Source organism: Mustela erminea, chromosome 14 (assembly GCF_009829155.1).
Source record: "Mustela erminea isolate mMusErm1 chromosome 14, mMusErm1.Pri, whole genome shotgun sequence".
Classification (NCBI taxonomy): domain Eukaryota; kingdom Metazoa; phylum Chordata; class Mammalia; order Carnivora; family Mustelidae; genus Mustela; species Mustela erminea.
Genome location: NC_045627.1, coordinates 68,065,814 through 68,093,751, shown reverse-complemented (window position 1 = coordinate 68,093,751; position 27,938 = coordinate 68,065,814). Strand labels below are relative to the sequence as shown.

The following is a 27,938-nucleotide window of genomic DNA, read 5'->3' as shown; positions in this document are numbered from 1 at the left end:
CTCGGGTCAAAGTGAGATCTTCCACAAGGGCCTACCCTGACCTCCAAACAGACCATCACTCCTTTTATATGACCCTTGATGCATCCTAGTATTACAGCAACTTCTTACTGAATTGGGATGATAATATATAACATTGTGAAAATGCTTGAAATCAAGTTTTGAGCCTCTTGATCTTTCTTACCAAGAAGTAAATAAAAAATACAACCCTACCTGATACATACTAGATGCTTCTAAGTATCTATTAAGATGTAAATATTTATAGGGTAAATGGTAGCCAATTGATAAATTTCAGTTAATAACAGTAATGGTAGTAGGACCATCTACCTCCACTAACCTCATTTCACCCGCAGAGCAATCCTGTGAAATGTCACAACCATTATTCCCTTTTCTTTTAGCTATCAACCAGAGTCTTGGGAAGATTACATAACTAAGCAAAGTCCCATGACACATAATGACAGCACTTGATATATTCTAACTAAAAAATGTGGCTGTTCCCTTCAATGTTCCATATCCCCCCCTCCCTCCTGATTAAGGGTGTCAATGAATTCAGCAATTTCAGCAACAGGGCAGCTTGGTATATACTAAATTCTCTGCTGGCTAAGCCTCTCAAAGCTAAGTTCAAAGGCAACTGAACAAAATCTTCAAGATGGAACCACACATTCAACCTCAAGCCAACTCTTTCTTCCAAGCTCAGTGGTTAAGGAAGACACGAGAAAGTGCAGGTTGGCATGATGGCCACATGTGTGACATCAGCTCCCTGGGAGCAAGGACCTTGACACTCCTTGTACCGTCTCCTCCCGCCTCTCTACTCTCCTAACACCCAGGCTCCACCTCCACATTTTGAGTCACACTCCACTTTCAGTTTCTGCCTCCAGGCCACCTGCCTTGCAGGGCTCCCATGGCAGGCTCTGGTTTTTCTTCTAAAATTAGAACTTTGACTCAAAAGAGTAGGTTCCATGCGGGTCACAGGGGATCTGGGGAAAGGGAAGGAACACACACACCCCTGTCTTCCTCCATCCAAGACACTGAAGGGTCCAGGTGGACAGTACAGGTTTGGTTCTACTCCATAGACTTAAGCCCAGAGTTACAGGAAAGGGATCATTCAACCAACCAGCATGTACTCAATACCTAAAATGTGCCAAGGGCTTCTCAGGTATTATGGACATATGATAGGTGAATGAAGGGAAAGCTGAGGGCAGGAAGATATAGTGGGGGGAAGGTCAGAGAGAGAAAGCGAGATGGAGATACAGTTGTATTGTGTGTGTGTGTGTGTCTTTGTATACATATATACAACATACACGTGTAACATACATACCTAAGAGTGGTTCGTGGATCACAGGAATCAGACTCTCTTAAGAAATGTATGAAAAAATGCAGATTCCACCTCTTCCCCTTCGTGCACTGAGATCTATGTCTAGAGGTGGTCTTCCCTCCAAAACTGCAGGGGGCTGACAGTTGTTCAAGGCCTCTGTTCCCAAGCAGACCAGAATCATCTACAGGAACCTCCAGGAGACCAGATGGTACAATCACCTCTTGGAAAGCTAGGTTTACTTCCGCAGCGCCCATGACTCAAGCTAATCAAGAACTCCACGAGCAGCCTTTTGGCTTTAAGGGCCTTTTGCAGTGAGATCTGTGGGTCAGCAGGAGCCCAGGTTCCTTTTTACTAGTGCGCATCACTCAAATTCTCCAGTAGTCTCTGATGACCCTAGCCCTGAGCTGCACGAGGTACAGCACAGAAGCACAATGCATCCCAGATGGGACACCCAGCTGCCCAGTATGGGCAGACAGTGGAGCCCACAAACCACCACTGACAGGACACTCCAGTGCTGCTCATCTTCACCAGACAGCAAGGATTGCAGGAGAACCTCAACTGGAGGCTAAGGATGGCAGGGCTCCAGGCTAATGGGAGTTCTCAACAAACCTTTGTTGGTTGTATGCATGCAACAGCAAGGCAACCCTTTAAAAAAAGAAAAGAGCAACGCACCCCTGAGCTCCTGGGGTCTATTCTGGTGTATATACTATTTAACAGAGAAATGCCCTCAGGACTAAGTGTCTAGTAGTTAAAGCCCAAATCCTGAGAACAAACAGCTCTGGATTCACATTCCAAAACGACTTGCTATGTTCCCCTGCAAGAACCCCTGTCTCTACATGTGTCCACAGGCACCCCGACCTCACAGGCCCGCAGTAAGGAACAAAGAATAAAATCACCAATCAATAACCCACTGGCTGGCACATAGAAAGAAACTGAGCAACATTAGCTGGTATTAGAATTAGCTCTGGAAGGTTCCACTTCTCTTAAAAGGTAGAAGAAGAGAGAAGGATGAGATGTAAGGGCCAGGAGGTGGAAAGTAGATAGAGAGACCACTCTAAGCAGTACTAATCGGATGATCCAAACCACCCCCCAAACCAGGTTCTGTTTTCCCCAGCATCCAGCTGTGCAAGCTCAGGCTCAGAGAGGCCAAGAAGCCTCCATCAGTCACACAATGCAGAACTGGGATTCAAGTCCAGCTGAACCACAAAGCTTTGCTCTTTACTCAACACAAGGCAATTTATAAAAGCCTCTGATGGGTCTGGAAGGTGAATGAGCTTCTGCTTCAGTCCCCTCCTGGCTCCATGGGCCTAGCTAAGAATCCACTAAGCTCACAAGCTTCCTGCACATGGGAGCTGGGACAGGTGTCATTAGTGTGATGTGGAAAATAGCTGGGAGGGAAAGGACAAATACAAGAGAAACAATTAACAAAGTGACACAGCTCAGTTCTATTCTTCCTTATACTGGAAAGGATAACCATCTGGGTCTAAGACCCAAAGCTGTGCTTATAGGCACCAGAGCAAGGATATGTGAAAGCGAAAGACAGGTAGTTTCTCCATAAAGGAACATAGAGTGAACCAAGGCAGGACAACTACCCAGCAGTCCAATTCCAACAGAATATAGAAAAGCAAATTAACTCCTTTCTGAAATGCCAGGATACGATTTGAATTAGTAAAAATTAATTCTGAAGTTATGAAGTCTAAAGAAACAAGAATCCTCTCTACCCTGTGCTGGCCCAGGCCTAGCTGGGAACATTCTAGCAGAATGACAAAGCTATTTATGCCCATTACTCTGCTAATTCCACTTCCGGTAATATACTTTTACATTCCAAAGAAATCATTCAAAAGTAGAAAAGAAAAAAGCTATTTGTATGGAAATGTTCTTAACACTGCCATCCCTCACAGGGGGGAGAAAAAACAATTAAACAACCTACATACCCAACAGCACAGACATATTCAAGCAATTAATATTATATTCTATGATGGATTCCACATTGTTCCCACAAATTGAACACTGAAACTACATGCCTCTATTAATACAGGGGGAAAATGTAGAAACATACTTAAGTCACAAATTAGAGCAAAGAATATGCTGATGCTTATTATAGCTACCTATAAATATGTATATCCACTGAGAAACCTGTTTGGTATTAATGAGATCATATTCTATGAAGTTATATACATAATGAAAAACTGTTTTTGCTTTAGGTATTGACTTAGCCTAAGGCCTACCTTTTAAAAAGTGTGTCTGTTTAATATGTAATTGTGGCAATACAAATATATGCCCCTTAAATACGGTCATAAATGACAATCAAGGCAGAATAATATTTTTAAATGAATGATCATGATGAATCTACTTTGTATATCAATTTCAAATCTTTATTTATTTACATTTAAATGTTATCTGAGAATGTTATGTTACAGGATCCCCCGTGGCTGACTTCCGCATTGTTCTTCACTGCTGTGGCCATTATTAATCTCTGTGTGGATTACGTGACCTGTCAGCGATCATCATGCACATATATCCTTCTCCTGATACCATCTGTTTGTCCTGTCTCTTCCTTGAGACTGCCAGCTTTTTGAAAATAGGGACTGTATCTTCCCATTTCTTTCAAATGTATCCATGGAGAGTATCTCTGAACTTCTCATTCAGACCGGAGCCCAATTTGGATTTAATGATGAAGATAAAGAGAAAAGGAAGAATAGTTACCAACTATATTTACAAGACGTAATAATGCTGAAATACTTAAAATAGGAGCTAGGTACGAATAATTAACTTGTGTTTTATTTTGCCAAAGGTCTTGGTGCAAATAAAATAGTCTGCATATTCACTGATACGCTGGATCTAGTAGGTGAGTCTGTTAAAGCCGGTGCTGCGCCTCCCACGGAGCGTTTCACATTGTGGTGAGTTAGAGGAACATAGGAGCGCAATACAGAGAGTGCTTCTGATGGGCGTCACATGAAGTGCTGTCAGTAAAGAGAAGGCTCTCTCTCGGCAGGCTTCCGGGAGGAGGACTCACATCTGAGTTGGGCCCTCCGAGGATGAAAAGGGGAAGCCATAAGGAGACAGTGGTTGGTGGTGGGAGAGGAAGGGAGCCGCATTCCAGGCAAAGGGAACCGCACATACAAAGGCAGAGGCCTGAGGGTCAGGAAGAGCAAGATGATCTCACGCATAGGGCTGGAGTGGGGGCAGCTGAGGCTGGGACACCGTAACAGCCTAGCTCTGGAGGAGGCTCTCGCTCCATTACTCCGGTGGTGTGTGTCCTTGGAATGGGAAAGGAGGGCAGGAAGATGGGAGGGGAGAACGGAAGAGGCCAGCAACACCCATCACTGCGGGTCGGGAGAGACAGCCAAAAGCATCTGAACGCCGTCTCCAACATGAAAGGAAAGCTGGTTTTGCTTCGTCAATATGCCTTGAGACTCAGAACACCACCACCCCCACTACACTGAGTGACCGGCATCAGGAAGCTCTTCAGGCAAGAGAGAGTCTAGCGGCATGTCACGTGATTGAGAGAGAACACAGACGGATTTCTACTTGGTAACTTGCAAAGTTACTCTGGAATATGGTGGGGAAAAAAAAAAATGTTTTCCTAAACTACTCGTGGAAACCTCCCCCCTGAAAAAAATTTAACTCACCCAGATATACTTGATCAATGAAAGAATTTTTTTTTTCCTGCTTGAAGAAACAGGTTTTAGAGGGTCTAAAATATTGATCATGATAGAAGGAAAATAGTTTTTTTTTTCCTCAACAAACCAATGGAAACACGTCCTAGTTCCAAATTTTGTTTCATGGCAGAGTTGAATTATTTCCCTTTAACATAATTGTTTGCCAGTCCCAAGGGTCTTCAGTGGAATAATCACATTTGGGCCATCAGTGCCACCCACCCACAAAGAGAGAGACCAAGGGGTAAAGGAAGGACTAATCCATTGTGCCCAACCTTCAAAAGAAAGCCTCCCTGTTCTGGAGATATGTAATGCTCACGCCCATTCACTCTAGAAATGAGCTAGTGGGGCCACAGAAATGGAATACCTCAGGTTCAATCATTTGACAAATCACGCTCATGACATCAAAGACACTCCTTTATATTGCTACATTTATGTTGGAGCCACTGAACTACGTATGTATGTTTATACACACACACACACACATATTACATATAATATATATTAGTGTATATATGTTATATTAGTGTGTACACACACACACACACACACACATATATACACACACACATATATGTTAGTGCATAAATATGCTATCCCCATTCTCAGGGAGTATTAAATCTATAATAAAGATGATACTTGTAGACTAACCAAAGAAATGAATGTATAATTACAAATTACAGTGAAGTTTTCTCAATTAAAAAAAAAAAAAAGTAAAGGGGCTATCTGTCACATCCAGAGATCAGAACTGCCTTTTCTAAATCAAGAACAGACCATGAGAGATAGCTGGCGGCATAAAGAACTGCAGGGGGAAAAACAAAAGTCACAGCCCTCACAAGGAACAGTAGTGGTGAAAGCCCTCAGGCTGAAAAGACCTTGGCACGTTTATGAGACCAAAGGAAAGTCTGCAAGGCTGGAGGGTGGCAGATCAAAGTGAGATGAAACTGGCAAGGGGGTGAAACAGGCAGGGGCCTTGTCGAACATGAAAACAAAAACTCTCCGATGGATGATTTTGGAGCTCAAGACCAAGTTGCCGGTGTCCCGGAGTTAAAGGTAGAGGCAAACCATAGCACTAAAGAAAAAGGTGGGTCCTTCTTTCTGTTGCTTAAAAAAAAAAAAAAAAAAAGCTTGGAATTCAGATTCCCACCACCCACCTAAAATACCCTCATCAACAGAGAAATGGAAGTGGAATTGGCCCCTATTTCCTCCCAACAGCCAACAACTCTGACTATACTTTGGGAAGCTATCCATGTTCCCGTTTCCCACCTGAGATTCCTGGGGAGCAGCACAGCGCTGCCCCACTATGTCCTCCCAGGGCACCCACTGGCTCCAGCTTCACCGAGACCACCTGACAGGACGGATCTGGTTCTTACCTAAATGGCTTCTGCTGGGGCCTGGGACTCACAGGCCTAGCCTCTCCCCTTCTTATGCACTCCGGGCACCGCATTCATGACTCCCAGAGTATTTCAACATCATGTGTTGTTATCAGTTAAGAAAACAAAATTTTTTATTTTTGGAATCATGAACCAGGAGTGGAGAAGGAAAATAGAAAGGAAATCTATATGTGAGTGGAAGAGGTTTTGTTTCGTTGCTATTTTAACTGAGATAATACAACAAAATCTAGGTCCGAGTTCACTGTTTTGAGTAAATTAGTAAAAGAATTTCTACAGCAAACAAAATCCTGGAAGAGGTGGAACTGAGCTTGGGCTAGGAGGCACCACCTTCCCCAGCACAGCAGAAATCTGCAGGACAGTTCTCTGAGAGAGACAGAAGTCTCCGCTCCCCCTCATCTAACCCTTGTGGCCACTACCAGCAGATTCACCTGTCCTGATGCACACCTCCCAGGCAGGCAACTTCCTTGTTCTAAAAGTATCAATCGCTTCCCTACCTACCACCTAAGGCCTGCAGCCCTCCATCTAGATAGAATGCACTCTGAGGTCTGGCTCCCCCATTACCCGCCCGCACTACTCCCGTAAATGAACCTCTGCTCTCCCATCGACTCCCGGCCACAGAGCCCCGTCCAGCTCTAACTCTTTCTGCCCTGCAGCACAAGGCTCATCTTCAACCCCAGTCCCTCTCTAGGGACCCAGTGACTAGGACAGAAAGAATGGATCTAGGTGGAATGTGTGGCTCTACCACTTTAAGCTCAGTGGCTTTGGGCAAGTCCCTTAACCTCTGCAATAAGCCTCAGTTTCTTCCTCTGTACACCAAGTCGGAGGTCCCTGCCTTTCAAACAACTGTGAGCAAGAAATGAGGTGAAGCACTATTCTTCCTTTGTGTCTCATATCAGACTGCCTCTCTTCTCAGAAGCCAGCCTCCACTGTCCCAGGCAGACTCCTCCCTTGTGTGTACGCACCTGCTACAATGACCATCCTGTGGCGGTGGTGACTGTTTGCAGGTCTGACCTCAGGAAGCTGGGGCCTCTGAGAGCAAGCACTCTGACTTTCCATCTCTGTGTTCCCAGGAAAGGAGCAAATAAAGGAATGTGCCAAACACCTGGCCCAGCCCCTAGCACGCAAAATGTGCCAGTATTCTTTTCCCTCCTTATATGGTACTTTAATATGTTGTCTGGTATTGGAATTGTTGTGTGCCTATCTTATGTCTTTCACTGCATTTTTTTGTCTTTCACTGCACTTTAAGTTCCTTGAAGTGATGAACATACCTTAATCATTTATTTATTTTTTTTAAATTCACATATAGTAAAACATGCTTATTTTGGTGCACAGTCTTTTGAGTTTTAACAAATGCATCAAGTTGTATAATGACCCACCTTTGCTATTTTTGGTTCTCTCTACCTACTTTATCTCTCTATAAATATTTACCGAATAAGTGAACAAAACCTTAAGGAAGGAAATGATAAACAAATACTTTCTGGGAAAGCTTCTACAAAGTCCACCCAGAGAGTTCTTGAATCACAGCGAATCCAGACATTGTAACTGCTCCAGCACCTTTCTACAAAGCAATTCCTCAACATTGATGCGAAATCTTTAAAAAATGTTAGGGTTGCTGGGGGGAGGGGGTTTGGGAGAAGGGGGTGGGATTATGGACATTGGGGAGGGTATGTGCTTTGGTGAGTGCTGTGAAGTGTGTAAACCTGGTGATTCACAGACCTGTACCCCTGGGGATAAAAATATATGTTTACAAAAAATAAAAAAATAAAAAAATAAAAATGTTTGTAGCCTCTGGTCCACTACGTCCATTTCTAGGACAATGTCCAGACAAAACAATCAGATGCCCAGGACAGTTTAGGGACCAGGAAGGACACAACAGCAATTGTTTACAACAACAAACTACCAGGCACAGCATAAACACCAACAGTTAAGGAAAGGTCCATTCTGGTACTTCCAGGTGACAAGGTAAAATTGTAGGCTCACATTCTTATTTTAAAGTATGGAAGGTATAATTGTGCCCTGTCAGGTGTAAAATGCAACTTCTAAAACACAATATATAATACCAACAAAGGTTTTTAAATGCATATGCATATATGTACATTCTCTATAAAGATAATGTTCAACAAAATTTTTTTTATCTATGATATTAACCTCATTTTACAAAATGAATGTTCAGATAAGTTCACATAATCATCAGTGCATGATCGTGGATTTTTATTTTCATTACATGTTTTATATTTTCTAATTTCTTATAATAGATACTCCAATACTCCTATTTCTTTTATAATCAGAAATGTTACAAAAATAGACTTGAAAGGCCTTTATTTCTGCCTTAAAAGTCTCATAACCTTTATTTCATCTCTAGATGATTCAGTGGTGGCTAAATTTTCACATTCAAGATGTGGCATATGGCTCTGCTTACATGAGAGTGTGCTTTCTGTCTGAAGCCTGTTCAGAAATAACCCAGCCCACTGGTGGGTGACACATTTCCTGCACCCCCACAGGAAGCAGACCCCGTGCCAGGGGACCGAGGCTGCCACGGTGGTAACACCAGAGGAACACTGGATACAGGACACCAGGCAGGGTCTGGGATACATGGAGTGGCTTCGCCTTCACCGTGAACAGGTACCTGACTGCCCTAAGCCTCAAGGGCTAAGACCATGCTTCCTTCCCTTCTGCATCCCCAGCAGCTCACAGCGTGGCCAACCCACACAACAGCCAGCCACAAAATGCCTGTTAGAGGAGGGTGGCTGAGGTGTGAGTAAGAGCTGGAAGGTGGAAGAGGGAAGTGGGCTCTGAAAGTACAGAAGGGTCTTGCTTTCCTGAAGGACACACGAGGGTGGCTGCCCATAGTGATGGCCCCACCTGTCACGCACCCCAGCACCCACGTACATTTCCAGCTGTGACTTGCAGCTTCTGTCATTGAGAACCAGAAGCTATATGACCCCATTGTTTGAATCTGGATTGGTTTGGACTTGTTTTCCCCCAAAGACTATGGCAGAAGCAATGGTGCCTTTGTTCTGGGCCTGGGCCCCCAGAGACACTGCATTTCAACTTGCCCTTTAAGATCCTTGCCTGCCTTGTCACCAGGAGCACAGTCCTGGGTTAGCCTGCTGCAGGGGTGGGGGGAGGGGGGCGCGGAGGTACCCGGCCGACCACCACCCAGGAGGCCAGCCGACGTGGTCGGGAAGCAGATGCGTGAGGAAGCCTGGCCAAGACCAGAACAACTGACCAGCTGGGCCCAGCCCAAACTGCTGACTCACACAGCCCTAAGCCAATTACATGTTTTTTTAAGCCACTGAGTCATGGGAGATGTGTGACACATAGACCTTTATTTCAGCTTTTGAATCTCTATATATCTTTAAGCTATCTAAAACCCAGCACACTTAAAATGGAATTCTTGTGCTCCCTCCCGGAACCTCTAGTATTCTGGGAATGACATGATTATCCTTCCCATTGCGTGTGACAAAAATCTAGAAATCATCTTCAAATCCCCTCCTCGTCTTCTCCCACGTGTTTCTATATCCAAAGCATCAAGTTCTGTTGATTTTTTTCACCTAAATATTCTCCAATCCATTTACTTCTCAGCCTTTATCACTAACACTTCCCTAAGTTACCATCAGCCCATTTCTGCTGTGTGATCTCTGACAAATTACTTGACTTCTCTGAGCCTCTGTCTCCTTGACTGTAAAGTAGAGATAATACTAGCACCTGCTTCTTGATGACATAATGCATCTGAAGCGCTCAGCAGAAGATCTGGTCTAAAGTAAGCACTGAGTAAATGTTAGTTTGTTTCCCTTCATAATACAGCACACCAGGCCTATTCATGAGGAAACCCAGTTTTCTCACTTGCCAACAGTTCCTACCATCTCACTCAGCCTAACAGCAATGGAAACTACCTTGTCCCATTCTCTCTTCTGCCTCCAGGCCTTTACATATGCTTTGTCCTCTACTTGGAATGTCCTTCCCACCCACCATTACAGGTGAACTCCTATCCATCCTTCAAAACCTGAGTCATATTTTTACCTTTGTACTTTCACCTCCCCCTGGGTCCTCCATACAGAGCTAAGAACTCCTCTACTCAGTCTCATGCTATCTTCATGCTCCGTATGTGCTTCCACTGATTTGTGCATTAACATAACTTTCTTCTTTCTATCCATCTTGTTTACTGTTAGCTAGTTGAAGGTAGAAGCCATGCCCTTATATCCCAGGCATGTAAAATAGTGCCAAGTACACAATAGGTGCTAAACAGATGCTTGGCGAATTGCAAAATAAATGAAGATCCACTCTTATGTCCTCCAGCACCTCGTAGAAGCAGAACATACCCTGAATCAATGAAACCAACTTTGTCTAGAAGCTTTGGGAGTCTTAGTTCTTTCAGTGCCAAAGTAACTGGCACCCATGTGGAAAATATTTGCTGTCACTCCCCCACCCAGATTCCAAATTCTAGTTCAAAGCCAAGTGCCTGTCTCCCCGCCAGGGCAGCCCACAGCTTTACTGCAAATGTTTCCCTCGGCTCTCCTCTGTGCATAACCTTAGCTATATTATTTACTACCGTGAACACCATAATATGTATTTAAATATGCTGTAAAGGTCAGAAAACTGAGCCATACCCCTTCCTGGGAATCCATTTCACACCATGGCAGAGTCAGGCCTTCCAGTACTCATTCAAACCCAGATTTGAAGGTAAATTATGAAGGTTTTTTTTTCTGGTGTGAGGACGACCTCATCATGCATCATATTCTATGGAATAATAGCGATAAATCCATCTGTTACAAGCTGGGAGAACAGCAAGTGTTGGAAGCCACAGAATGATTCTAACTTCTGGGCTGTCACCCTCACATTCACCAAGTTCAGCTATAAAAATCAAACTCAAGTTTAAAAAAAAATAAGGATCAGAGAGATGGAGAAGGCACTCAGCAGAGAGACGCTGTTCCCCACCCCCACCAGTGGGAGATGCTCTGAATGGGCGATTCTTAAACTTTTAGAAGGCAGCTCATGTGGCCTCCTTCTGCTCTTCTCTTTACTTGCCTCCTTGCCCTGAGCCTTCATTTCAGTTCACCTTAATTCAGAGGCTCAAAGAGTTCTAAAGGAAAATGATGAAATGATGGATCCTCGCTGCACAGAAACGTACACTTAATGCATAATTTTCCACTCAGTATCAGGCTGTACAGGGATCCCTTAAAACTTCACCATGGATCAAGAAACCCCAAAAGCTAATTTGTTCTACACTGTCCCTCAAAAAAGACTGAAAAAATGAGCAGTGGTAGGTTGAAGCCTCCAAAAACAAAACCAAACCCCCCCCAACACACACACACACACACACACACACACACACACAGTACAGGGAACTTAGTGAAGAGATTTTAGGATGCGATAGCTTCCTAAGATCAATAGTTCAGATTGTATGTCAACAATATTTCAATTAAAAATGTAAAAGTTTCTTAAAAAGAGTAAGAGTCCAGAAGTGTCTGTAATGCTCCCTGAGGTGCATGCCCTGGGATGTTTTCCTGGAAGCATTCAGAATGCTAAAAGAAAAGGGTCCAGTTACAAGTTCTATGGAAACTGGCTCTGCCCCTAGAGCCCCGGGATCCATGGAGTTTTCCAGAGTTTGTTATCAACTAAAGTGGAGCGGTCTCAACAGTTGAGGGCAAATCCTACTCTGGTGAACATCTCTTAGTTCTCTGCCATATGCTTTCATTACGAAAACCACAGAACACCAAAGACAATTCTGGGAAGAAAAAAAAAAAAAAGCCATCCATCATCATGTTACCTCTCCTAGCCTTAGGATTCCTTTCTGGTCGGATGAAATGTAGACCTTTGTACAGACTTGTGATGAAGTCTGTATGTGATCAACCTATACCATTTTGAGCTACCTTTTTGTATTCACCTAATCTATCATAAATGTATTCTCATTTTTCCACAAAGACTTCTAAATGATCATTATTTTTATTTATTTTTTTTTAAAGATTTTATTTATTTATTTGAGAGAGAGACAGTGAGAGAGAGCATGAGCGAGGAGAAGGTCAGAGAGCGAAGCAGACTCCCCATGGAGCTGGGAGCCTGATGTGGGACTTGATCCCGGGACTCCGGGATCATGACCTGAGCCGAAGGCAGTCGTCCAACCAACTGAGCCACCCAGGCGTCCCTGATCATTATTTTTATAAGAATATATCTTATTATGTTTCCTTTTTGTTTTAAATGGGATTTTATTGCCATGGATGTAGCCTCTTTTCATTTTAGGACAAGTTCTAGGAATAAATTCCAAGGAGTGGTATTACTGAATCAAAAGCCATGATCAATGCTGTAGCTTTGGGTACAACTTGTCCTACTGATTTCTAAAGCAACTCTTGTGATTTACAATGCCACCAGAGTAATGATTCCAGTTTCACCCCAACTGAAGAAGTAATTATTCCAGTTTCACCCCAACCTCATTAGTCACAATCAAGTGTTGATATTACTTGAGGGCATTTATCCATACTTCTACTGTGTCATTTCTAACTAAGCTCCTAAACTCTCTACACGTAGACTCAACCTCTGGGCACACAGAAAATCAACTCAGAGGAGACAACCTAAAATGGAGGAATGACTTGGACTTAGTCATAAATATTCTGTTTAGAACCCTAGCCTTACTCTTCTTCTATTCAAGAGTACAAAACTGATGCACAGGGACCATAGTTTGTAGACCCCAATGACTCAGACAGAACAGGTGTTCATTGGATTTGGGTGGGCTCTACTGGAAAACCAAATTAGTCCCATGCAGCACCTAAGAATCAGCCAAGGATGACAACTCATGGTTTGTCTTCCCCTATTTATCTACCTATTTAAGCCCTCCTTGTTGGAATGAGTTAATGAAACTTCTGAGTGTCTAGAGTTGATCTTTTCATAAGGCACACAGGAAGCTAACACCTACCACCCAGTCCACCTCTAGTATTTCTGGTAGAAATCAAATAAGTCTGCCCAATTCATATGATGTGACATCTATTCTGGCTTCCTGATTGGTATTAATTTGCCAAATCTTATTCTACCTCTACCAGGAGCTTTGTTAACTTCTAAATATCAACTATCAACTTTTAAAATAAATGCATTAGGGGCACCTGGGTTGCTCAGTAGGTTCAGCGTAGATCTCTTGGCTTCAGCTCAGGTCATGACCTCAGGGTCCTCGGACTGAGCCCCATGTCAGGCTCTGCACTCAGCAGGGAGTCTGCTTAAGGATATTCTCTCTCTCTCTCTCTCTCTCTCTGTGTGTGTGTCCCTCCCCCACTAAAATAAATAAATAAATATTTAGAAAAATTAAATAAGTGCATTAGGATCCCACTTCCAAGATGCAGCTAAGCTCATGGAAAGGGACAACACTAAGTCTCAGTTGGTGGATTTTGCTGCTAATTATGTGATGGTGATAGAGCCACTTCGTCTATTTTAGCCTCTGTATCTATATATTGGACATAACTATGCATATTCTGCCTATTTCCAGGGCTATAAGAGCATACAAAATACTGTAAATGAGGGCACCTTCATAAAAGTACCAGGTCTGATAAAGAAGGAAGGAAATTATTCACTCTGTGCCCCTCCCATGAAACAAGAACCATGAAAGAAACTTTCAACAACCTATTTCATCCTCTCTACAGTCCGTATAAACAAGAATTTATGCTCATGAAGGGATAGCCTGGAAGAATGGAGTCCAAATCCTGATTCTGTCATTTAGGAGCTGTGTTGCCTTGGGCCAAGCCCCTTACCTTTGATTATCAACTGTCTCCTCAACTTTAAAATAGGAATGAGGAAAATCCCTTCTCCCAAGTGCTTGTTAGAATCAAATGAGGCGCCCCATGTGGAAAAGCTATGCAAACCATAGAGCACTAAACAATTTCTAGGTATTATTAGTAAGATAATAGACTGCTTGATCCCAACAAGGTAATTACATCGTTGGAGGCAAATGAGAGATGTACACCCACCAACTGGGGGACTGACCCCCAAAATTAATTCCTTAGGTTTGATCTGGGTCCCAGTGTTGTGTGGTAAGCAAGGACAGATGGTTCTTTCCCTGGGGTTTGAAACCAGCTTTAGGAGATAGCTGAAGATCTCTGTGACAGCAGTAAATTTAGTCAAGAAGGGAGACCTTGAGCCCTGAAGGAGGACCCTCCAAGGAAAAGCTAAAGGAGAAAACGATCAGGAACAAAATACTGCCTTTCATGAGAATTCAGAAGCAATAATGGGGTCACTCACCTGCAGTAAGAGCCTGAGTGAGTAAATGAGCCTGGGGAACTCACGCAGGAACATTAAATGCATTCCTTATAAACAGCAACCCAGAGATACCCAGAAAGAGAGAAAGGTGATAGGTAGAAGGAAAAAAACATGCCAGTGATGGGTAGTATAGAGGATTACAGAAAGTGCTTACAGCAGTGGTTTATAAAAATATTTTAGCCCATTCTTTCTTTAAAGGAAATCGATGTGGAAATCCAATGCTTAATACAAAGTAAAATCAAGGTAAGTTAGGTGAGGAAAGGTTTGGAGCCTGAATGCTCAGCCCCACAGCCCTTCCATCCCCCAAAGGCAGACTCACCAAGGAATGTGAGGAAACCTTTGGAATCTGACAGTAGAATCAGAGAGCCACTGACTTAAGGGATGGGATCTGTGACAAAGATGACCAACTCCCGTTTCTCTCTCTCCCTTTAAAGCTGAAACTTCTCCTACCACCTTTTTGTCTCCTCCCAGTTAGATATTTCATTCTCCAGCCTCCCTTGAAGCTAGAAGTGACCGTGAAACTTGGGTTTTTGCCAGTGGAATGTGAGTAGAAGCAGTGTGTGCCATTTCTGAGTCACTTCCTTAAAATGAAATTGCTCCCTTTCTCACTCACTATGGGCATGGACATGACAATGGCTAGTTTCAACCATGGGGGAAGGACAAACTTAGAGGTAGAGCAACAAGATAAAAGAAGCTTAGGCCTCTGAATGAACTTGCGGAGCACAGCCCCTCCCCCTCCCTGGATAATCCACCCACAGCTGGACATGGGAGAGAAACAAATCTCCACCTTGTTCAACGCTCAGCACTCTTGAGTGTCATGGCTACAGATCCCCCATGACCTAAGTAATCAAGTGTGTATGAGGGAAGGAGAAAAAGGGAAGGAACAAAACCCTCAATTTCATGCCTACTACCCCACCTCCAAGATCTTCTCCAACTTGCCCCCAACACCAGAATGACAACCTCTTCGAATGACCAGAAGTTGTTCATAGCTTTGAATGGTAACAGATTCTATTTAGGCTTCATTTTTTAGGGAAAACCATTATGCAGATGCTCTGTAGGTCCTAAATGGGTCCTGGGGCTGGACTATGGCAACACAGAGTTCTTTCCCTCTCTTTGCCTTTCCTACATCTGGACTTCAGATGTGGAGCTGGGAGGTCACAGTCCTATACATTTTCTATGTTTTAGCACTGCTGCCGCCAGACCTCTCCCAGAATAAGCCCACTGCTTCCTGGGGAAAACCTCAGCCTAGTATCTCTTTCTTTAAATCCCAAAGAGATCTATCAGCTCAGGCTGTAAGTGGTATCTCAATCCCAAGAACTATTACAAGATGCTGAAAACTAACCGTTGTATAAACCCCTAAGTCCTAACTTCATTGCAAGTGCTACTCAGTTTCTATTCTCTTCTATTCTCTCATCTTAGATGATTCAGTTGTTAAATATAGCCAGAATCGGGAGATTTTTCGTCCTCTGTTCCCATCACCTGACAGACTCACCCTCTCTTGGCTTCAGAGATCCAGAATCTTCGTCAAACCACTGTTAAATACTAGATCATTACTGAAAATGATGATGTTGAGGTGTATAAAAGAAACTTAATGCCTTGAAATATAAAAGCTCTTCTAATCACTACATCTAATTACCAAGAAGAATGACTCACCAAAATATTTAAAATGTCTTAAAACATAATAAAGTGAAAAGAGAGAATGTGAGCAATTGCTTAGTGAGCTGGCAAAGGGAAGTAGATCTCAGAGAATACAAATCCCATTTTAGCATCAAAGAAGCCAGGATCTTTCAAAATCATTGTACGTTCTATTCTTATCCGTCTTTAAACTTAAGACCTTCAGAAGTGAAACTTTCAAATTTTTAAACAGGATCTGAAGCTTGCCCTTGCCATATACTACAATGACACTGTAAGCTTTTACATATCTGTAAATTCATGTACAATTCTGGTGTTAGAACTAAACGTATGCCTCGGTGTGTTAGTTCCTCCTTTCAGGCTCTGCTTCAAAACATACATGCCCAGATGAAAGTCCTCAGATGTAAAAATTATCTTCGCAGCAGATTCGTATCTTACCCTCCAAGATTCCATTTGCACTGCACCACAATACACAATACTGTCTTTATGGCAGCATGAGTGACGGGAACAAAAGAGATATTAGCACAGACTGAGCCAATCACAGAACTGGGCCCTTTACTGGTGTATTTTTCAACTCTCAAAAGTACACCCAGGGGGCGCCTGAGTGGCTCAGTGGGTTAAAGTCTCTGCCTTGGGCTCAGGTCATGATCTCAAGGTCCTGGAATGGAGCCCCACAATGGGCTCTCTGCTTGGCAGGGGCCTGCTTCCTTCTCTCTCTCTCTGCCGACTTGTGATCTCTATCAAATAAATAAAATCTTTAAAAAAAAAAAAAAAAAAGTACACCCAGAAGGGCACCTGAACCGCACAGTTGGTTAAGTATCCGACTCTTGGTTTTGGCTCAGGTCATGATCTCAAGGTCATGAGATCAAGCCTTCTGTCAGGCTCTGCACTCAGTGAGGAGTCTGCTTGGGATTCTCTCTCCCTCCCCCTCTGCCCTTCCTGCTTATGGTCTCTCTTTCACTCTTTCTCTCAAATAAATACATAAATTTTTTTATATTTATTTATACATATATACCAGAGGTAGGCATTTTTATTTCCATTTTACAAATGAAGAAATTATGGTTTGAAAAGTTTAAAGAATTTTTCCAAGGTCAGAATCAAAGACCTGTCTAGCTACAGAGCCTGTCCATTCCCCACACTATCTCCTTCCAGTTTAGGAGATAAAATGGAAAATGAACAATAAAAGCAATGGTGCCTTAACCTAGTAGCCCTAAGATCCAAATGAGACAGGTCTTTTTAATTTCCCCATGTTTACAGATGAAGAAGCATGGGTATGGACAGATGAAGTGACTTCCCCAGATGACACCAACAATAAGTGGCTCAAATGCAATTTGAACCCAAGGCCATCTGGCTATGCCCCTTGCCACTACATTAAAGCTGCCTCCTTCTACTAAAATCAGTGAAAATGCACAAATTAAAAATGAGCATGGTCATCAATTTCTACAAAGTTAGGAGAAAGAGGAGTCAGTCCTGGCTAGCTGAATCAGGGAATGCTTCATAGCAGAGGTGTTTTTTGAAACTAATAGTTTAAGATAAAGATTAGCCTCACTATTAGAGTAACCAGGTGTGAGGAAGGAAATATATATACGTGCAGGTTCTTTCAGCGACTGACTAGGTCTAACCCAAAAGCCCATGGTTTATGTTCACTCTTGGTGTCATACAGTCAGAGGGTTCTGAAAGGTGCACAATAATATGTATGCGCCATGACAACATTATACAGCATCTTACCACTGCCCTAAACATCCCTTGTGCCCTGCTCCTTCCCCACTCACTTTGGCAAACACTCATCTCTTTACTGTCTCCATGGTTTTGTCTTTTCCAGAATATCACAGAATTGATAGTGTGAAATCATATGTGATAGTGTGAAATCATACAGTATGCAGCCTTTCAGATTGGGTTCTTTTACTTAATAATATGCCTTTTAGGTTCCTCCATGGATTTTCACAGCCTGGTAGCTCATTTCTTTTTAACACCAAGTACTATTCCATTGTATGGATGTACCACTGTTTATTTTTCCATTTACCTACTGAAGGATATTTTGGGTGCTTCCAAATTGTGGCAATTATGAACAAAGCTGCTATAAACACCCATATGCAGGTTTTTGTGTGGACATATGTTTTCAACTCATTTGGTTAAATACCAAATTCTGCTAAATTGGATGGTAAGAGTATGTTTAGTTTTCTAAGAATCCGCCCAACTGCCTTTCAAAATGGAAGGACCATTTTGCATTCCCACCAGCAGTAAGCAAGAGTTCCTGTTGCTCCACACCTTCACCAGTAGCTGGTATTGTCAGTGTTTTGGATTTTCATCATTCTGATAGGTGTGTTGTAGCACCAAAGATGCATTTTTTTAAAAAGAGCTTTCCCATGATTCTTCTGCAGATGGCTCAGGGTTGAGAAATAGGAACCTTAAAGAAAAAGAAGTCTTTACTGCCAGCTTGCAGTTTCTCATGTGAGGGTTACCAGGCTTGATACTCAGCGGGTGCTCACCGGCACAGCCCTGCCAGTTAAAATATTGACATAGTCCTAGGCCCATTAGTAAAGTGCTATTGCTGCAAGCCCTCCCCATGCCTCGCCACCACCCATGTAGCCCCAAACCCACTTGCTTAGATCTTCCAGCATTTCCCACATCCTGTATCCAAGGAGCTAAGGCTTGACCCTAAGAAGACCTCTAGAACTATGCTCCAGTGACAGCAAGTGTCCTTCCTAACTGATCAGGCCTAGTCTCTTCAAGGTTATTAAATATTTCAACTATAACCGCTGGGATTACCCTATGAATTTATACACCATTTTCCAAACTTTCCTGATAACTGTAAACACCTGCTGGACTTGTTAGACAATCGGGCCCCACACTCAGAATCACTGATTCAGTTAGATCTGGGTTGGGGCCCAGAAACCCATATATGTTGTTTTTTCCTTCTTCTTTTATTCAAACATCCAAGGTGTTGGGTTTTCATTTTTGTTTTTGTCTTTCGGTCTCCCAGGGCAATTCTTATCTTTGGGAGAGTTTTCCAATTAAAACAAAAAAAGCAATGGGGAGAAATATTTCCACCACCCAGGCTAGAAAAATTCTTCTAAGAAAAAGGCAGGTAAGTCCCAAAAGCATGGGTTTTGATTGTAGAAACATTAGTGAGAGATGTGAAATTCAAATCCTAGTCCTACTTTGCCTGCTATGTGACTTTGGGCAATTGACTTAACCTGTATGAAGCCTTACTTCTCCATAGCTACAGTTTGCTGTAAAGATTAGGTGAAATAAATGTATGTGGCCCATAAGAGTAAGACCAACAATTACACTCAACATCATTAGTACCTAGCTCACTTGTGGACTGTCTCTCAATTTAAAAAAAAAAAAAATCGTACTTGACTCAAACTCAGGGTTTTGGTACCTTTTCCATAAGCAGCAAAATTGGCAAACAGTATGTTTAGCAAACAGTATGGCTCCATCAAGCCAATGTCAAATGTGGCTCCTTTGATCTTATTTATTCAGTGGACATCCAACCCACATCCATGTTTGCTTTAAAATATGCATTCAGAAGGAAAAAAAAAAAAACTTTGACTCCATTTTGAATTAGAGAACATTTAATTCAAGCAGTGTCATCGGCCACTAAAATTTCATTGTACAGCCTTCTTACCTATGCTATTTATTTTTCTTTCTATTTTTACAGCAGCAAATATTCTTGGCCCAGATTCTTGCTTTGTTCTAAACTGAGGAATTAAAAAGGGGGTGGGGGGAATGCCTCTTTCAAAGAATTTCACCCCTCCTAAAGACAAAATGATTCTTGGGAATCCCAGCCCAGCACAGCCCATGTTATTAGGGATGAGTGCCACCTTGTCATAAGTGCTAGGCTGCAAAGAGTAGAGAAATGGGCAGATAATGAAATTACTGAACACTCAAAGTGTCAGAGACTGACAGGCTGGGGCCATCTATCACCAATTATATGAGGCATTAACATGCTGCTTTCCTATCCAGGGATAAAGACAGCAACAAGAATAGTAAATAGTCTGAAGTGGGTCTGTGCAAGAAACCATAATTTAATGACCTGACAACCAGCCAATATCCTCAAAGTGTGGCCTGCCTCTGCCCTAGAACTTGTTTTACACCCAGCACCTGCTCCTTGAATGATACAAAATGTCAGTGTTTCCTAAACTTCAATCTTTCTTGCCCTACCTTCTTTGCAAGTTACATTAGTGTAACAGTTGTACTAAATGCAATGTATTTCTTTAAACTGGCTCTTCTTACTAAAATTAATTGATTTCAAAAGAAAACCTGGTATTGCTACCAAAATGGAAAATCTATATCACCTGCCATAAATGCAGAGGAATCGTGAAAATAATTGCTAAGCAAGGAAAACAAGGCCATTAAAATCTAGTCAATACTGTCCCCTGCTGTGGGCTCTGAGACTGAAGCCACCTTTTTTGGTTAAAATAGGGGATTATCAAGTGTTAGAAAGGTGTTAAGACACACAAGCCCCAAACTGAGATTCTCTCCTTGATGTCCTAAAGGGATCAAAAGCAAACTGAAAAGAATTAAGTATCTCACCAAATGAGCCAACCGCTACTCACAGCCACATCCATGCACTAGATGAACTCCCACAAGTCTCACACTACAGAAAATGCTACTAAGAGCTCTAGCTACAGAAAGTATGGCACTGACAGGCTTTTCACAAACACAGAACAAACTATGGGAATCTCAGAGCCTGCTAAATCCAAATGTGAGAAAACAACAATATTCCACCTAGCTGAAAGGTAGACAAGTCATGGAACACACCCCGCCCAAGAACATTACTAGGAAATATCTTAGTTTTTGCTCCTTTCCTCTTTTGGGTCCAACCAAAAAGGTTCAGCCAAAGCCACATCATCACTCAGGATGTTTCTCTGTCCAAAGTAGGGCAAGGAGGCCTGACCGATGGCCTGGTCGTTAGACACACAACTTACATCATGGAGAAAGCTAACGCTGGTAACTGGAGCGTTGAATCAGGAAGCCAGGGTCAAAGAAGTGTTATGGTGGCAAGTAAGACATGGAATTGGTCTAAGCTGCAGGAATTGGTGAAAAAGCTGCATTTAGGTTCTGTAGTGAATCCTTGGAAACCACAAGAGCTGTCCCTGGTGCTGCTTGCACCAAAGGCTAAGCAGCACCAGGGACAGCTCCTGTGGTTCCCAAGGATTGATTACAGATAACTATAGTTTTTCAGTTCCCAGTAGAACTGGTCTTTTTCTGGCTACCACCAGGTGTGTGTGTGTGTGTGTGTGTGTGTGTGTGTGTGTGATATATATATATATATATATATATATATATATATATATATATATATATATATATATATAAATGTGGTCACTGCCTTAATTCCAATGTTATTTTTTTTCTCTATATACAATCAATTTGAAGCCATATCACAATGATGTAGTACTAATGCAATGGTTGTAAGGCATAATTCACACTGTTCTTATCCTAATCAGGATCCCAAATTGAATTAAAAAAATCACAGCACTTTCCAAGTCTGCATAATAAAGCTGAATAAAAGAAAAAGTTGCAAAAAAAATACATATACATACATAAACATATATATACATTTTACTGGGTACCTCATATGGGTATCAGCAGGGCAGCTACTGGCCCTTAGCATTTTGAAAATTGGGGGATATGAGGCAATCAATACTGGACTTAGTGGGCAGAAACAGGAATGCTGATCACTCTGAATTGGGTTGTACCATGGAAAATCATCTCACACAGCTTGAAACAGCCATCAGACATTCTTATAAGGAAGAACCTATTTGTCATTAACCAAACCTAGAAACTAAATTCATTTTACATACAAGCAGGTTTGCACAGTATTAACAGACTGAATTTTCTAAGCACATATAACCATGTAGGTTATAAGAAGACTGCCATTTGATTTATAAAGGATTTTACAAAAAAGATATTTGCTATTTTTTAATCATGTTGTCAACGGCAACACCACACAAGTGTTTGTATTGCCAATACCACACACTTGTATCAGCCTGCTTTTGTACCTGCCTCTCAGTGATTCTAGGTATAGGAGCAAACAGCTGATGACTTCATTATATCTTCAGTGTAGTCATACCCAAGCATTTACTGAAATACATGCTATTTTGTTATAAATTACTCTCCATTTATTTCTCCTTTATATTAGAGTCAGGGCATTATGTTGATTTTAATTATGTGTGTAGGCAGGTTACATTATCTCTGAATTTCATTTCAGTACTATAAAGTGAGTGTTTCAAAATATTTGTTATAAAAAGGGGAAAACGGGTTGATATGCCTGAGAATACTGTTCTCAGTGATCAGCCCCATTGTGGCCTGTCTTCATCGTCTCTGTAACTCCCACCAAGTCCATGGAGGACCCTCCTTAGGGAAGAGAGAAACAGGCTCATCATCCTTTCCAAGTCCTATGTGGGTGTTAGGCTAAGCCATCCAGAAGGACAGGGTACTTAGGCAAGGAGTCCAATTTCAGTATGGTCCCTCCTAAGTCCCACAGCAACCTTCTTGTCCTGGCAGAAAAATCTATAAGAAGGTATGTTGGTAGGTGTTGTCTACTGAAGTAACTTTCCAAATCTCCTCCTCTTCAACTATATGCTAGATAATATAAATATCTCTCTCTCCCTCTTTCTCATACACACACACACTACCTGGGTATCCTTCCTGGATCTTTTGTTTAAATCCTGATAGAGGCTCTTTTGGTCCATATCCCCTACATTCCTGTCGCTATTTCACTTGGAGCTCCCACGTCTCTCCACCCCAGACTGTAGCATCTGTTCTGAGCCCAAGAGCCCCGTTTATCACTGTTTGTCTTTCCTATCAAAAGCAGCCATTTGGCTCTTCACCACTTTTGCCTCATGATAGAAAATGTTCTACCATCAACCCTTAAAGGGAAACAGGTACACAGGGGCATAGCCCATATTCCAGAGAGCTGGTGAGCAACACACGTACGACATCTTCTAAACCAATATCCCGGACACAACACCTGATGAAAATATGGGCATGAAGTCTGACAGCAGAACTAAAGTATGAGAATCACAACTGTTCCAGAAACTCCAGGATGAATGATCCAGAAAGGAAGATGAGGGCTCTTCGGAGGTAGCTACCAAAAACAGCAGCAGCTGCGTATTACTTTTCCATGGCCTGTGAATGGAAGCATAAGGTCCAGTCCTGATCCCTCCAAACACTCTGCCAGCATCTTCTCTAGCTTTGCCATTGCTTCCCTACCTCACTCTACCCCTTAAATTTGGTTATTGCCAGAGTCCACTGTCAGCTCGCCTCTCTCTCCACATTCCATTCCTGAGAAATTTAATCACTATGACAGTTTCATTACCACCTAAGTGCCAATGGATCCAAACCTTCCCTCTCCCATTCAGACCTCCTTCCTGCTCTTTAGTCCTATAAATCTAACTGCCTCCCAGAAAAATCCAACCTTTTGAACCACTGGTACTTCAACCACAATATGTCAAAATCATACACATTCTCCTCTCCCCCACTCCACTAAATCAAGTCCCTTTTCCTGTCTGTATTCCTATCTCAATTAATGGTTATCACTGTTTTCCCAGCACCCATAACAGAAACCTGACTGCCATATTGTTAACCTAACCATTCCCCAAACTCACGGCTAAGTCCTAAGAACTCTATCTTTGCAATGGTAATGTGTTACTGCATCTTTGGTTCCCACGATGTCAGTCCAGATGTTTCTCACTTTTCCCCTGGAATATGGTGATACCATGGACTTGCACTGATGGCTCTTCCTCCTCAGAGCCTCCCACCCATCCCCCAATTCCTAACACTATGATCCTATTATAGCATCTAGTCAAATCTCACACTTCACTCCCTACCAAGCTTTCAACAGTCACCCATGGTGCAGAATCCAAGTTCCTCAACACGGCCCTCCATGACTGTTTCCTTTCAATTGAGAAGGACTAGAAGCACTTGAATCAGGCAGATCTGAGGTTGAATTATAGGTTCAAAGTTCCGGCTGTGTGACCTTGGACAAGAACAAGAGTGTAGACTCATTATTTTAATTATCCTAATTGTAGCGTCTGTGTTTATTGTATATAAAGTTCAACTTCTTATTCAGCCACTTTATGTAAAAAAAAAAAAAATGCATCTGTAGGAGACAGGGTTATGTTATCTGATATTCAAAATGAGTCACTTCTAAAGTGATAAAAAAGTTCTTCTTTTATCAAAAATGGAGATAATAATGATGTTTATCCCAGGTTTGTTGTGAGGATTAAAAAGAAAATATATATGCCTGCTACATATATACATATATATACATATACATTTATATATAATTACATATACATTTTGCATATATACACATATACTTTTATATGTAATTATATATTGCATACACACTATTTACATAATTATATATATTATAGACGTACACATACATTTATTTAGAATTATATATATACAGTATATACACATATATACATACATATGCATTTCTACATATGTACATACTACATATATACACATACATGTAGATATTCATATGTAAATGTGTACACATTTATACACATATACATTTTATGTGTGTATATAGGTATATGTGCATATATTCCAGCACTAATTCCAAGGCTCCTCTCCTCCTTTGCCTAACCATGATACTGATGTGGGAAAACTCCTTATTAAGAGAGAAACCTGGAAAATCAATGACCCAAAATCACTCAGTCTCAGAGGAGGGACACAACTGTTCTGAAAGACCCAAGGAACCCACAGTCTACCTGAGGGTAGAAGAAGAACAACAACAACAACAGCAACAACAACAAAAACCCACAGGATAACACACTACACAACCTACAAAAATGTAAAAATTTTGAAAGGTAGGCCATGTAAGTCACAGTCATTAGAATTCTTTTGAAGGAAATAATAACTGTGAAGAAGAACTGTAAGAAGTTCACCTTCTACAGCAGGAAATATTGCCAAGTCCATCACCTGGACAAACGTTCACTGCATTTCCTCTCACCATGAGGAACAGCACAAATGCTATGAGCAACCCACAGGGAATAAAACACTCACTGCCTTCAAGGCCAAATGGTCTTATAAGGCTGGTAGCATGTTTACCTAGTGAAGAAAAGCAGAAAGGGATACAGTGGAAAAGAGAAAGCAATCACATGCCACAGGGGGAGGAGACTCCAAGGCAACAAGACCACACCTGACAACAGGGCAGCAGCCAGCCGGGTCAGTGTGAACACACCATCACACATTCTCTACCTTACTTCTTCCCTCTACGCCCTGTTGCCTACATACCGCTAAAGGATAGGCTTATGATGTTTTAGGGTAACTCTGACTTTCTTGGGCCCTGTGTTCTGAACTATCCCCAAAACATGAGCTTATCTTTGCAGGAAACGTAGACACTGATCCAGATTTCTCTCTAGGCTTATCCCTCTAATCTATTCCCCTCCCTTCTTTCTGATTTGATTCCAAAGCAGAAATACGACAACCCAGCAGAAGATTACAATCTCTGGCTTTGTTATAGAAAGAGGTGTAGAAAATATGAATATCTGCTCTGATCACAGCCACCTAAAGGTTACCAATTTGGAGAGCTCCAGTTCTCCCAGAGTTGCAGAAAACTCTAGAAAATCCGTTATGCATCAACAGAAGAGCTTTTCTGCTTACAAGTGATGAGAGAAAAACTAAGGGAGACACCCTGGCATGGCACCCTGTGTGTCTGCAGCAGCTCCTGCAGCTCCCGACCACATCGCGGCAGCATGAATGCCCTTCCAAATCTTCCTATGTCACCAAAACACAGTGGCCAGAATGCAAAATCTTAGACTCCAGGAGTCACGTGTTCCAAGCTGAGGACCAAATGGGTGGCTTAGAGTCCATCCTTGAGGAGCCTGGATTTCAAAAGAATGAAGTGCTTTATTCCACCCAAATCCAACCTGAAAAGAATGTTCACAAAATGGCCACTCCACATACCACTGATCACCACTGGGCTACCATTGGGCTAGGCATCTCTCCTGGGTGGTTTAAGAACTTTAAACTCCACTGAGCCTCTTTTAACTCTTCTGTTAATGGAGGCAGTATCTTAACAGCATAAAGGCAGGGGGCTAGATCAGCTGGCTTCTGAAGTTATCTCCCAGTTCCAACTCGTCTACATAACAACCAGGAAAAGGGAAAGCTGTTTTCCAAGTTTGACAAGGGACTATTTAATGCCAAGTTTGGGTAGATATATATGTTTGTTTGTAGGACTTGCAGGGCTCTAAGTCCATATTGCCTCCAGTACTCTACAAACACTTGCAAAATGACCAGTTAAAGAGGAAGGTGTCTGTGTCATTGAGCCCATGGTCTGCCTGCAGCCTTCCAATCCACCACAGCCTCCCCCTTACTTTAGGAAGTCCTGTCTTAGCCTTTCTCAGACACACCCACTGACCTTGCTTTGAATAGCTCATGCATATTCTTTCTTTAGATCTCAGTGTTTTATTCCCATCTGAGGTGAGGCTACGGCTACAGACTCTCCCACTCTTACTTTTCATCTATCACACAACTGGCTAGGAGAGTGATGTTGTTTGGAGGTAAGAATGGAGTTGCTGAAGTCTCCATCTTTATGCAAACCAGAAGTGTCATCTTATGAAGACCAGGTAGCCAGGGACTTCGACTTCGATTTCCTCATCCTTAAAACAGGGACAAGAGGGTTGAATTTGGTTCACTCAGTAGAGATTCCACATGCATTATGCAAAGAACATACTGATTCTGCTAAAAGTAAATGTCACCAGTGCTAAGACCACATTTTGCTCATCTGAGTATCCCCAAATAGCACTGGGAATAGTATACAGTAAGCAATCAGTAAAAGAATTGCTAAACTGTCAACCACCAAGTTATAATCTCTGCCTTCTGAGTATTTATACATTTGTAAGGAAAAAATGGACACAAATAACCCAATAACCATCACAGAATAGAAAAGCAGCACTGAGGGAGAGATGAGCAATGAAACAGAGTTAAATCCTAAGAGGGAAAATTGTTTTCATTTGAAACATCAAGGAAAGCTTCAGGGAGGAAGTAGCACATGAGGCTCTAGATGGATAAACTATTACACTCAGAGACAGGGAAGGTCTGTCCCAGCAGTGAGAACAAGGGGACCTTTCAATGGCAATCAGTCTACCTGGGGATTCCAACTCAAGACTAGAGATTTTTCTCTCCTGCTGTCTTAAAAAGAACCTCTGTCCTTTTTTCTTTTCCTTTTCTCTGGCCTTCTTTCCAATGTAGCTTATTTTTTGTTCCCCCTTCACCTACTTCCCCAGCCACTGCAAACTCCTACCGGGAAGTGGTTTGTTAATGTTCTTCCTTTCTTTTTGTCAGCCCTAAGTTAATGGGCTTCTGGCTAAATACTTGAATTTATGCACCCTACATTGTCTTTTCAGCACCATTTTCAGTAATTTATAGGAACTGCTGTCTGCTGCATTGTGTTATTTAATACTGTGGATGGCTTTCGAATATAGTCTGCACAGTGGTGCTTCTGTGGAGGACAGAAGCAGTGTTATATGGAACCTGGATGGGCTCTCGCTCTCCTGTTCTGGGGAAGCAACTCCTGTACGGGTGAGTTACTGAGAAGAGTTATGGCAGCGCTGGCACAGAATCCACGAGTCATGCCAACCCATTAGAAAGAGACAGGATGAGAGAGAAAATCCTGAATTATCCAACAAAGTTAGGAACTGGGATCGCCAAGACCCCTACTAGCCAGAGAAA

At 42.2% G+C, this 27,938-nt stretch overlaps 1 protein-coding gene across 3 annotated transcripts in view; it reads right to left on the bottom strand.

Moving 5' to 3' along the window:
• The window catches only part of SORCS3 (sortilin related VPS10 domain containing receptor 3), a 593,475-nt gene that overhangs the window by 439,122 nt on the left and 126,415 nt on the right, over positions 1-27,938 (bottom strand). The window lies entirely within an intron of this gene.